The sequence below is a fragment of the Chrysemys picta genome, unplaced genomic scaffold, assembly GCF_011386835.1.
Source record: "Chrysemys picta bellii isolate R12L10 unplaced genomic scaffold, ASM1138683v2 scaf243, whole genome shotgun sequence".
NCBI lineage: Eukaryota > Metazoa > Chordata > Testudines > Emydidae > Chrysemys > Chrysemys picta.
In genome coordinates this window covers 59,004-69,083 of record NW_027052950.1, presented here as the reverse complement: position 1 = coordinate 69,083, position 10,080 = coordinate 59,004, and positions in this window count along the sequence as shown.

Here is a 10,080-nt window from a genome sequence, read left to right as displayed (position 1 = left end):
AGCTGGGAGGGAAGGGGCATGTCCCAGAGCCAAGCCCTCCCCACAGCCAGGGGCCACGGGGTTGGGGAGATGGGCCCAGAGGGGCTCGGGAACAAGTGCTAGGCTGTGCCCACCAGGGTGCTTTGGTGGCGAACGGGAGCAGCGAGCCAGCCAAGGCCACTGCAGCCCAGGCGACTTTGTTCCAACCAAAACAAATAAAACCCGATCGCTTCTTGCACCGGCCCGGGATGGGAGCCTGGAATCTCACAAGAGGCCGACAGAGACAGGCAGCAGGGTGCTCCCCAGGCAAAGATCTCGCCCCAGGAGCACCTCCCTGCTCCTGCACCAGGGATAGATCCCAGGGGAATCTTGGAGAGAGCCTCCTGGGAAAGGGAACCAGAGAAGCCAGGGATCAGTCAGCAGCCCCAGTCCCTGCCCCATGTCCCAGGTGTGCAACACGGAACATGGAACACACAGCCTCGGCCACAGCCACCACAGGAAGGGGTTAATGACAATGTGTGGGCTGGGCCTGTTACCAAGGGTATGTGCTTGGCATTCTTCCCCCGCCTGCAGAGCCCGCCCCCCCACGCCTGCTACAGCTCCTCAAAGCACAGACCCACCCGCCTGCTACACCCCAGCTCACTGCACAGCCTCTCCCACCTGCTACACCCTCTCACTGCACAGCCCCCCGCCTACTCCACCCCATCTCACTGCACAGCCCCTCCCGCCTGCTACACTCCCTCACTGCACAGCCCCCTCTGCCACTGCACAGCCTCTCCTGCCTGCTACATCCCCTCACTGCACAGCCCCCCTCTGCCCACTGCACAGCTCCTCCCACCTGCTACACCGCAGCTCACGGCAGACCCCACCACCTACTACACCCCTCACTGCACAGCCCCCTGCCCGTTACACCCCATCTCACTGCACAGCCCCTCCCGCCTGCTACACCCCAGCTCACTGCACAGCTCCCCGCCTGCTACATCCCCTCACTGTACAGCTCCTCCTGCCTCCTACACCCCATCTCACTACACAGCCCCCTCTACCGTTCCGCAGCCCCCTTGTCTGCTACACCCCATCTCACTGTACAGCCCCTCCCGCCTGCTACACTCCCTCACTGCACAGCCCCCTCTGCCACTGCACAGCCTCTCCTGCCTGCTACATCCCCTCACTGCACAGCCCCCCTCTGCCCACTGCACAGCTCCTCCCACCTGCTACACCGCAGCTCACGGCAGACCCCACCACCTACTACAACCCCTCACTGCACAGCCCCCTGCCCGTTACACCCCATCTCACTGCACAGCCCCTCCCGCCTGCTACACCCCCTCACTGCACAGCCTCCTGCCCATTACACCCCATCTCACTGCACAGCCCCTCCCACCTGCTACACCCCAGCTCACTGCACAGCTCCCCGCCTGCTACACCCCCTCACTGTACAGCTCCTCCTGCCTCCTACACCCCATCTCACTGCACAGCCCCCTCTACCGTTCCGCAGCCCCCTTGTCTGCTACACCCCATCTCACTGCACAGCCCCTCCCACCTGCTACACTCCCTCACTGCACAGCCCCCTCTGCCACTGCACAGCCTCTCCTGCCTGCTACATCCCCTCACTGCACAGCCCCTCTCTGCCCACTGCACAGCTCCTCCCACCTGCTACACCGCAGCTCACGGCAGACCCCACCACCTACTACAACCCCTCACTGCACAGCCCCCTGCCCGTTACACCCCATCTCACTGCACAGCCCCTCCCGCCTGCTACACCCCCTCACTGCACAGCCTCCTGCCCATTACACCCCATCTCACTGCACAGCCCCTCCCACCTGCTACACCCCAGCTCACTGCACAGCTCCCCGCCTGCTACACCCCCTCACTGTACAGCTCCTCCTGCCTCCTACACCCCATCTCACTGCACAGCCCCCTCTACCGTTCCGCAGCCCCCTTGTCTGCTACACCCCATCTCACTGCACAGCCCCTCCCACCTGCTACACTCCCTCACTGCACAGCCCCCTCTGCCACTGCACAGCCTCTCCTGCCTGCTACATCCCCTCACTGCACAGCCCCTCTCTGCCCACTGCACAGCTCCTCCCACCTGCTACACCGCAGCTCACGGCAGACCCCACCACCTACTACACCCCTCACTGCACAGCCCCCTGCCCTTTACACCCCATCTCACTGCACAGCCCCTCCCACCTGCTACACCCCAGCTCACTGCACAGCTCCCCGCCTGCTACACCCCCTCACTGCACAGCTCCCTCTGCCACCTGCACAGCTCCTCCCACCTGCTACACCGCAGCTCACGGCAGACCCCACCACCTACTATACCCCCTCACTGCACAGCCCCCTGCCCGTTACACCCCATCTCACTGCACAGCCCCCCTCTGCCCACTGCACATCCCATCCCGCTGAATTGCCCCTTGCCACTGCACACCCCACCCCTGCACAGCGGATCTCCCAGCTATTGGCTAGGCAGCAGCAGCAGATTCCTGGGTGGAGCTTTTGTCTGCACATCATTCCCGGGAACCCCGACCCCTCCCTTCCCCCCTTCTCTGTCCCCCCCCCAGCACTCTGCTTGCCTCACCTCCCCCCTCTGCCCTTCCACCCCTCCCTTCATTCGCTCCCTTTCTCTCCCCTTCCTTGTCCCCGCTCCCCTCCCCGCCAGCCCCTAGCACTGTCTGGGTTTCACCAGCCTGCACTGGGCGTGGGAGCTGGCTGAGGGCTTTCAACCTCCCAGGAAATTGAGCTGCTGGCAGAGCAGCAAAGCAAACAGCTTTTCTCTCTCCCAGCTGCCAACATGTCTCTGCAGGGTTAGCCCTAACGGGAGCTGTGCCGCGGGGGAGCCGGGCACCCTGCCGCGCTGCTGGGGAGAACTTGGCTCCTCAGGCCTCAGCCCGTCCTCTGGATGCCCCTCTGCCGGTCTAGGCCCTTCAGCAGCAGAACGCCACAGGAGGAGGTGCAGAGAAAGAGCCAGGTGATGGAGGAGCTGAGTGAGGAAGGAGAATTGTTAGGCGCTAACTACACTGTGTAGGCTTGGCCGAAGGGCTGGGGGGAGGATGGCGACAAGCGGGTGACTGGCCCGGAGCAGAGGGCGGATGGAGGGCAGCCCGAGGGGAGAGCCAGGAGGCCTGGGGTGGAGCTCAGGAGAGGCGAACGGCTGCTGAATTCCAGGGCAGTTGCTGAATCTGGAATGTAGGGGAGCCCCAGCGGCGGGTACATTGAGTCATGGAGGCTGGGGCCAGCCCACAGGGCCCACTGGGATGGGCTAGGAACAAGGTTGGACAGTAGGGCATGGGCAGGGCCAGCCCTATCCCAGCCTGCTGAGGGATGGGGCCCAGCTCGGCAGCCTGTTGTCTACAGCACTCGGCCTTCCTGCCTGCTGCCCTGGCTCAGCATCACAGGGCAGGGCTGGAGCCTTGGACTGGGCAGGGAGCTGAATCTCACAGGTGGCCTCCCAGCGCCAGCCTGGGCGGTGGTGTGACATTGTGCAGTCTGTATGGTTTTATAAACATTGAATAAGTGAATATAATGTAACTGAGATATGCTTCGTGCAAAAGGTCTCTTGTAAGGTATCATTACAAAGCTTATTGTCTACTGAGTGTGATCATCCGATTTGTATAAATGTACCACTCTTGTATCTGAAACTAGAAATATGAAATATAGCTCTGAGGGCCTATTGTAATTATGCAAAATGTGGGCCATTAATGGTGATTTGGCATCTTGATGACTCCCATTAACTAGAAGAACAGGAGTACTTGTGGCACCTTAGAGACTAACAAATTTATTAGAGCATAAGCTTTCGTGGACTACAGCCCACTTCTTCGGTATGTATCCGAAGAAGTGGGCTATAGTCCACGAAAGCTTATGCTCTAATAAATTTGTTAGTCTCTAAGGTGCCACAAGTACTCCTGTTCTTTTTGTGGATACAGACTAACACGGCTGCTACTCTGAAACCTCCCATTAACTAGGACCATTGTCTGCAAATGGCTGTGTTTTACCTGTAAGTCTTCCTTTATACCTGTGTGCTGGCAAGTGGGTAATGAAGTCTTGCAGTGACATGTGATCATGTCCCTTGAACTGGAATCCATCTTTAACCTGGTGTCTTTCCCTTGAGAAGGAGGGGGTGGGAACTCAGAGAGGGACAAAAGGATTCCCGCCTTATGCAAAAGTTGTATAAGGGGGTGGAAGAGAGGAGACAGCCATCATGAAGAATCCCCTAGCTATCACCTGAGCTGCAACAAGAGCTGTACCAGGGGAAAGAATTGTGCCCAGGCCTGGAAGGTGTCCAGTCTGAGGAAAAAACTTACTGAAGCATCTCTGAGGGTGAGATTATCTGTATTTAGTTTGATTAGACATAGATTTGTGCATTTTATGTTATTTTGCTTGGTGACTTACTTTGTTCTATCTGTTTCTACTTGGAACCACTTAAATCCTACTTTCTGTATTTAATAAAATCACTTTTTACTTATTAATTTACTCAGAGTATGTATTAATACCTGGGGGAGCAAACAACTGTGCATATCTCTCTATCAGTGTTATAGAGGGTGAACAATTTATAAGTTTACCCTGCATTCGCTTTATACAGGGTAAAACGGATTTATTTGGGTTTAGACCCCATGGGGGTTGGGCATCTGAGTGCTAAAGACCAGCACACTTCTGTGAGCTGTTTTCAGGTAAACCTGCAGCATTGGGGCAAGTAATTCAGACCCTGGGTCTGTGTTGGAGCAGACGGGAGTGTCTGGCTCAGCAAGACAGGGTTCTGGGGCCCCAAGCTGGCAGGGAAAACAGGAGCAGAGGTAGTCTTGGCACATCAGGTGGCAGCTCCCGGGGGGTTTCTGTGATCCAACCCATCACAGGTCCCTCCCATGACCCCGGTGGGGAAGGACAGGCTCTAAAGCCCCGGCCAGGCCAAAACTAATCTGGGCTGGGGCATCCCATGGCTGGGCAGTCACACATTGGCTGGCTTGTGACTCGCCTGCCCATTGTGACATGCCCCCTGCTGGCTGCCAAAGCCTCATCCCCTCATTGCCAGGCTTGGCTCTGGCAGAGCGAGAGCTGGCACGTGCCGCTGGGAAAGCTGATCCAGCCGTTTCAGCTCCGCCACCGGCAGCAGAAAGTGGGTGGCCCATATACACGCCAGCTTCTGTCCACTCCTGACTCCAGGTAGGAGAATCTTCTATTGCCCGTCTCTGCTTTTCCATTGCATCGCCAGCCACACCGAGCCTTCCCCGAGCTCCTGGCTGGGCGGCGCACATCTACCAAGTGCCCCGGTGCCGACTGTGTAGCCTGGTGCCAGTGAGGAAGTGGGCAGCGGCATGCGCACAGGAGGGAGTCTGCGATGGCCAGACAGAAGGGGTCACACCAGTCCAGCCCGGAGGGGACGGAGACTAGGGTGACCAGATGACAGAAGTGAAAAATCAGGACGCGGGGGGGGGGGGGGGGGGGGGGGAGGGGAACAAGCCCCTCCCCTGTGCGCGCCTGACCCCCCCCCCCAGCACCAGAGGGTGCGCTCAGGCCACGTCCCCCAGCCCCCTCCCTCCACCCGCTCTCGGCCAACTGCCTCCCCTCCCGCTCCGCTTGGAACGTACCAACGCTGCAGATGGGGCTGGGGAGCCGATGACCAAACACACGCCTCCCCTCACATCCCGCACTGGGGCTGGACCGGGACGTGTGGGAGAACCCGCCCGACAGGACGCTGGGCTACTGGCCCTTTAAAGGGACGGAAAAACATCCGGTTCATGGCCGGATCGCGGTGCCCACAAGTGCGGCCCCATGGCCCTGCCCGAGGGCCGGCCCCGAGAGCACTGCCTACACCCCGGCCTCCCCATGGGTCTCCCGTCCCTGCACCATCATCATCCCATCCCGCACGGGCTACCCAGAGCAGCATCGGACCCCCCCCGTCCTCCCTCCCAGAGCCTGCCTGGCACAGCCCCCCCGCAGTGCTAGCCTCAGGATCCAGCAGGCAGGTCCCGTCCGGGGACCCCAGCACCCCGCACCCACTTACTGCTGCACTCTGGGTCGGTGCAGCGCTTGCACTCAGCGAAGCACCGGTCCAGATGCTTGGCGGCCAAGCAGAGGGGCCACTGTGCGGGCAGGAGCAGGGCAACTAGGGCGAGGAGCAGGAGGGAGAAGCGGGGCCGTGCTGCAGCCATGTTCACAGGGCTGGCAGCGGGAGGAGGAGGGAGCGTCCCTCTGGCTCCTGTCTGCGTAGCTCCGGCACGGGTCAGGTTGAGGGGCGGGGGGGCTCGTTGCTGGTGCCTACAAGCCCCGCCCCTGCCTTTGTGCGTGCCTGGGGAGTGGGGCTGCAGCACTCTGCAGGCGTCTGCCGGCCGGCCAGCCCAGCAGAAACTCAACTGCACTGCCCCAGGGCCCGGAAGAAGACGTGAGCAGTGCCGCGGTCCCCCCGATATCGGGACAAAGTGCGTCCCGACCGATGTAAGGTCGGGACGCGGGACAAGTCCCCTAAAATCGGGACTGTCCCGATAAAATCGGGACGTCTGGTCACCCTAACGGAGACAGGGAGGAGGGTTTGGCGGGGCTGGTGGCAGGGCACGGGAAGGCGACACAGGCTGGTAGATGAGGCATTGGGCTGGAATTCAAGAGAGCGGTGTTCAGTTCCCAGCTCTGCTGTAAGTCTTCTGTGTGAGATCAGGTGAGTCCCTGTCGCTCTGGGCCTCAGCAAACTAGGGAGAACAGGTCCCTGCTCCATGCGGGGGGTTGAGAGCCTAAATACAACAACACCCGCGTGCTCAGCCACTGCCATGATGGGGCCAGGTAAGGGTCCAGACAGGGAGGTAGCTGGTGACCAACATGGGCCATGTGGGGGTGATTAAAGGCAAATGGGAAGAAGCATGAGAGGTGTGTGTCATGGAGTCCCCAGACAATGCTCTGGAGCTGCTCCCTATGAAGCCACTCAGGACTCTGGTGAAGTCTCCTCTCTGTGAGCAGACTGTCTTCTGGGCCAGAAACTCAAAGGGCTTTCACCTTCCTGGGTCTGACCTTGGAGCATTCAGCATCCTCTGCCCCTCCTTGCACTTCCCACAGCGAGTCCGCCCAGGTGGGGTCCTGGGGAAGCCAGAGAGTCCTGCACCCCCACTTCGCAGTCAGACGTGACTCTTAGCCAGCCAGTAAAACAGAGGTTTATTAGATGATAGAAACACGGTCTAAAACAGCTTGTAGGTACAGAGAACAGGACCCCTCAGCTGGGTCCATTTTGGGGGGCAGTGAGCCAGACACCCACATCTGCACTTCACTCCTCGTCCCCAGCCAGCTCCAAACTGAAACTCTCCAGCCCCTTTCTCTGGCCTTTGTGTCTTTCCCGGGCCAGGAGGTCACCTGATCTCTTTGTTCTCCAACACCTTTAGCTATCCCCTTGCAGGGGGGAAGGGCCCGGCCATTAGTTGCCAGGAGACAGAGTGTTGGCCATTTCTGCACACTGGCCTTTATCCCCACACCTAGAGACTTAAGAAATGCATAGGGGAAGCTGAGGCACCCCTACAGTATTCAGAGGAAACATTAAGAACAGTCCCACTTCCTCACAGTGAGGGAGTTGGAGAGTCTGTGGGAAGCCCCCTCTCTTGTGAAATCAACCACCCCCAGACGGTGCGAGCTGCTCCAGATCGGGGGAAGGGGCCAGCTGTGAATTTGGAGCCAGATCCTGGTTTGGATCTGAATCCACCGGTGCTGCGGAGCGTTCAGCTGTGGGGAGCTAGCTCCCGCCCGTGCCAGATCACAAAGTGCCACTTCAGCCAGCCGCCTGCCAGGCTCTGGCAGCGCCCTGTGTGGAGCTGCAGCTGGGCCCTCCAGAGCCGAGCTGCTGCTCCTCCTCTCTGCTGGCCAGCCGGCCGCAGCTCCTCAGCACCTGCCCGCTCAGCCCCACCTCAGTGCTCCTGCCTCCCCAATCTCCTCCCTGGCGCTGCACCTTGCCCCCTGCACCTGGCATGTCAATACCCAGAGGGCCGGGAGCCAAGCGTCCCGGGAGCCATCTGTAAGGTGCTGATTCCCTCCTGTGCTGGGCTCCAGCTAATCCACAAGCCAGGAACTGGCCTTGTGTCTCCCAGAGCAGGTATATCAGTCTCACAGCAGCAGCTCAGTCTGTTCAACATCACTCCAGGGCCAGGAACTCGCTCCTGCCTGACATTGGCAACAGGCTGAGCCTGCTCCAGCCCTGTTCCTAGTCCTACTCCAGCCCTGGTCTCGCTCCGGCCTTGCTCCACCCATGCCCTGCCCCGCCCCCTGAGTCCAGCTCCAACCACTAGGCCTGACCACCTCCATCACCTTTGCTGACACCATCACTTCCATAGGAAATGGCACTGAGGTTGCCAGGGGAACAGGAATTCTCAGGGTGCCAGGAGCCATTGTTCTATTTATCAGGACAGTCCGATGCCAGGACAGTGCCCCTGAGCACTGGAGAGGACTAGGGCTGCATTAGGACACCTGAAGTGCAGCTGCTGGAGAGTCAGCAGAACCGCCCGGAGACAGCCACGCTTGCCTCCCAGCCCGGGAAGCCCAGAGACCCAGAGCGTAGACGTCTCTCAGAGCATCTCTGCCAGCAGGAGACATTGGGTGAGGAATAGAGCCGTCCCTCCTTGGGGCAGGAGCCATTCAGGAGACCAAGCGTGGGGGGAATCGGGCTGTGTGTGTACAATGTCTAGCACTGCAGGGCCCTGATCCGGGACTGAGCCCTCTGGGCACTGCCGAAATACAAAGGAGAACAGCAGGGCTGGAGGATTTACAGGCTCCGTGTGAGGAGGGCTGGTTGGGTTGAGCCAGCAGTGAGTCCCCAGTAACACAGAGCTGCGCTAGTGATGGAAGATCTAGTTTGTCTTCCCTACTTAGCACAGTTCAAAACTTAGCACTGACCAGCTGCAAGGATCCTGGCGGGCCCTGGTATGGTTGTAGCAGCAGACTCAATGTTTGGGAAAAGCGAGATATGTGCAATAGGCAATGTAGTTCCATCTGGGCACCAGCCAGCTCCTGTGCCCCAGAGAGCTCTCACAGCTCACACTGAACCAGGGGCAAAGGGGGCAGGAGGTTGGAAGAGAAGGTGCCAGCCTGAGACCCAGGAGACCCATAGTCAATTCCCAGCTCTGCCACAGATGCTCTGTGTGGCCTCGGGCAAATCCCTTATTCCCTCTGTGCTGCAGTTTCCTGTCTGTTCAGTGGAGGTAGCAGCCAGGCCCTGCCCTGCAGGGGGAGGTTAGAATAAATGCAATCGAGGTTGGACAGTGCTCTGATGCCATGGGGATGAGGGCCAGGATGGTGCCTAAGACACACCAAAGGCAAGGGGGAGCTACAGAACTGGTGGTGAGAGGGGTTTGGCCTTTGACTGTCTGCTCTGGGTGCCTGGGCTGTCAGACTCCAGCCAGCCACTGGCATTGCCAGACCTCCCTGATCTATGGTGCTGCTGCTCTCCCTGCTTCTAGGAGTCACTGCCTCCCCCTGAGCCGAGACTCCCGCAGCAATCGTCTCCTGGGGCTGCCATGGCACTGAGCGGCTAGCAAGGCCTGAGACTCAGTTGGGCGGGGGCGGGGGGGGGGGGGTGCTATGAAAGCAGTTTCTGTGTTGTTGCCGCGGTGGGAGGGGAAGCAGAGATGGGGCCATTTTACATCCTACGGCCAAGGCGCCCAACAGCTTGGGCAAGCACAAAGAGCCACCCCCGTGGGCTGGGAGCTGGGGGAGGGGAGCGTTCGGGAACCCCTGTTCTGCGCTGTCACAAGGAGGAGGAACCGGGATGGAACTGATTCTCCCACTCGGGGATCTGGAGACCTCCCCCCCGCCCCCGGCTCCAGCTGTATGGACGCGGGGAGGGGCTGTGGCCTGGGGTCCGCAGAAGCTGGGACTAGATGACCTGAGCGGTCCCTTCTGGCCTAAAGTCTGTGACTGTGGGGAGCGGAAGGTGCCTCCCATGACCCCGGTGGGGAAGGAGAGGCTCTAAAGCCCCGGCGAGGCCAGAACTAGTCTGGGCTGGGGCAGCCCAGGGCTGGGCAGTCACACATTGACTGGCTTGTGACTCGCCTGCCCATTGTGACACGCCCCCTGCTGGCTGGCACAGCCTCATCCCCTCACTGCCAGGCTTGGCTCTGGCAGAGCGAGAGCTGGCACGTGCCG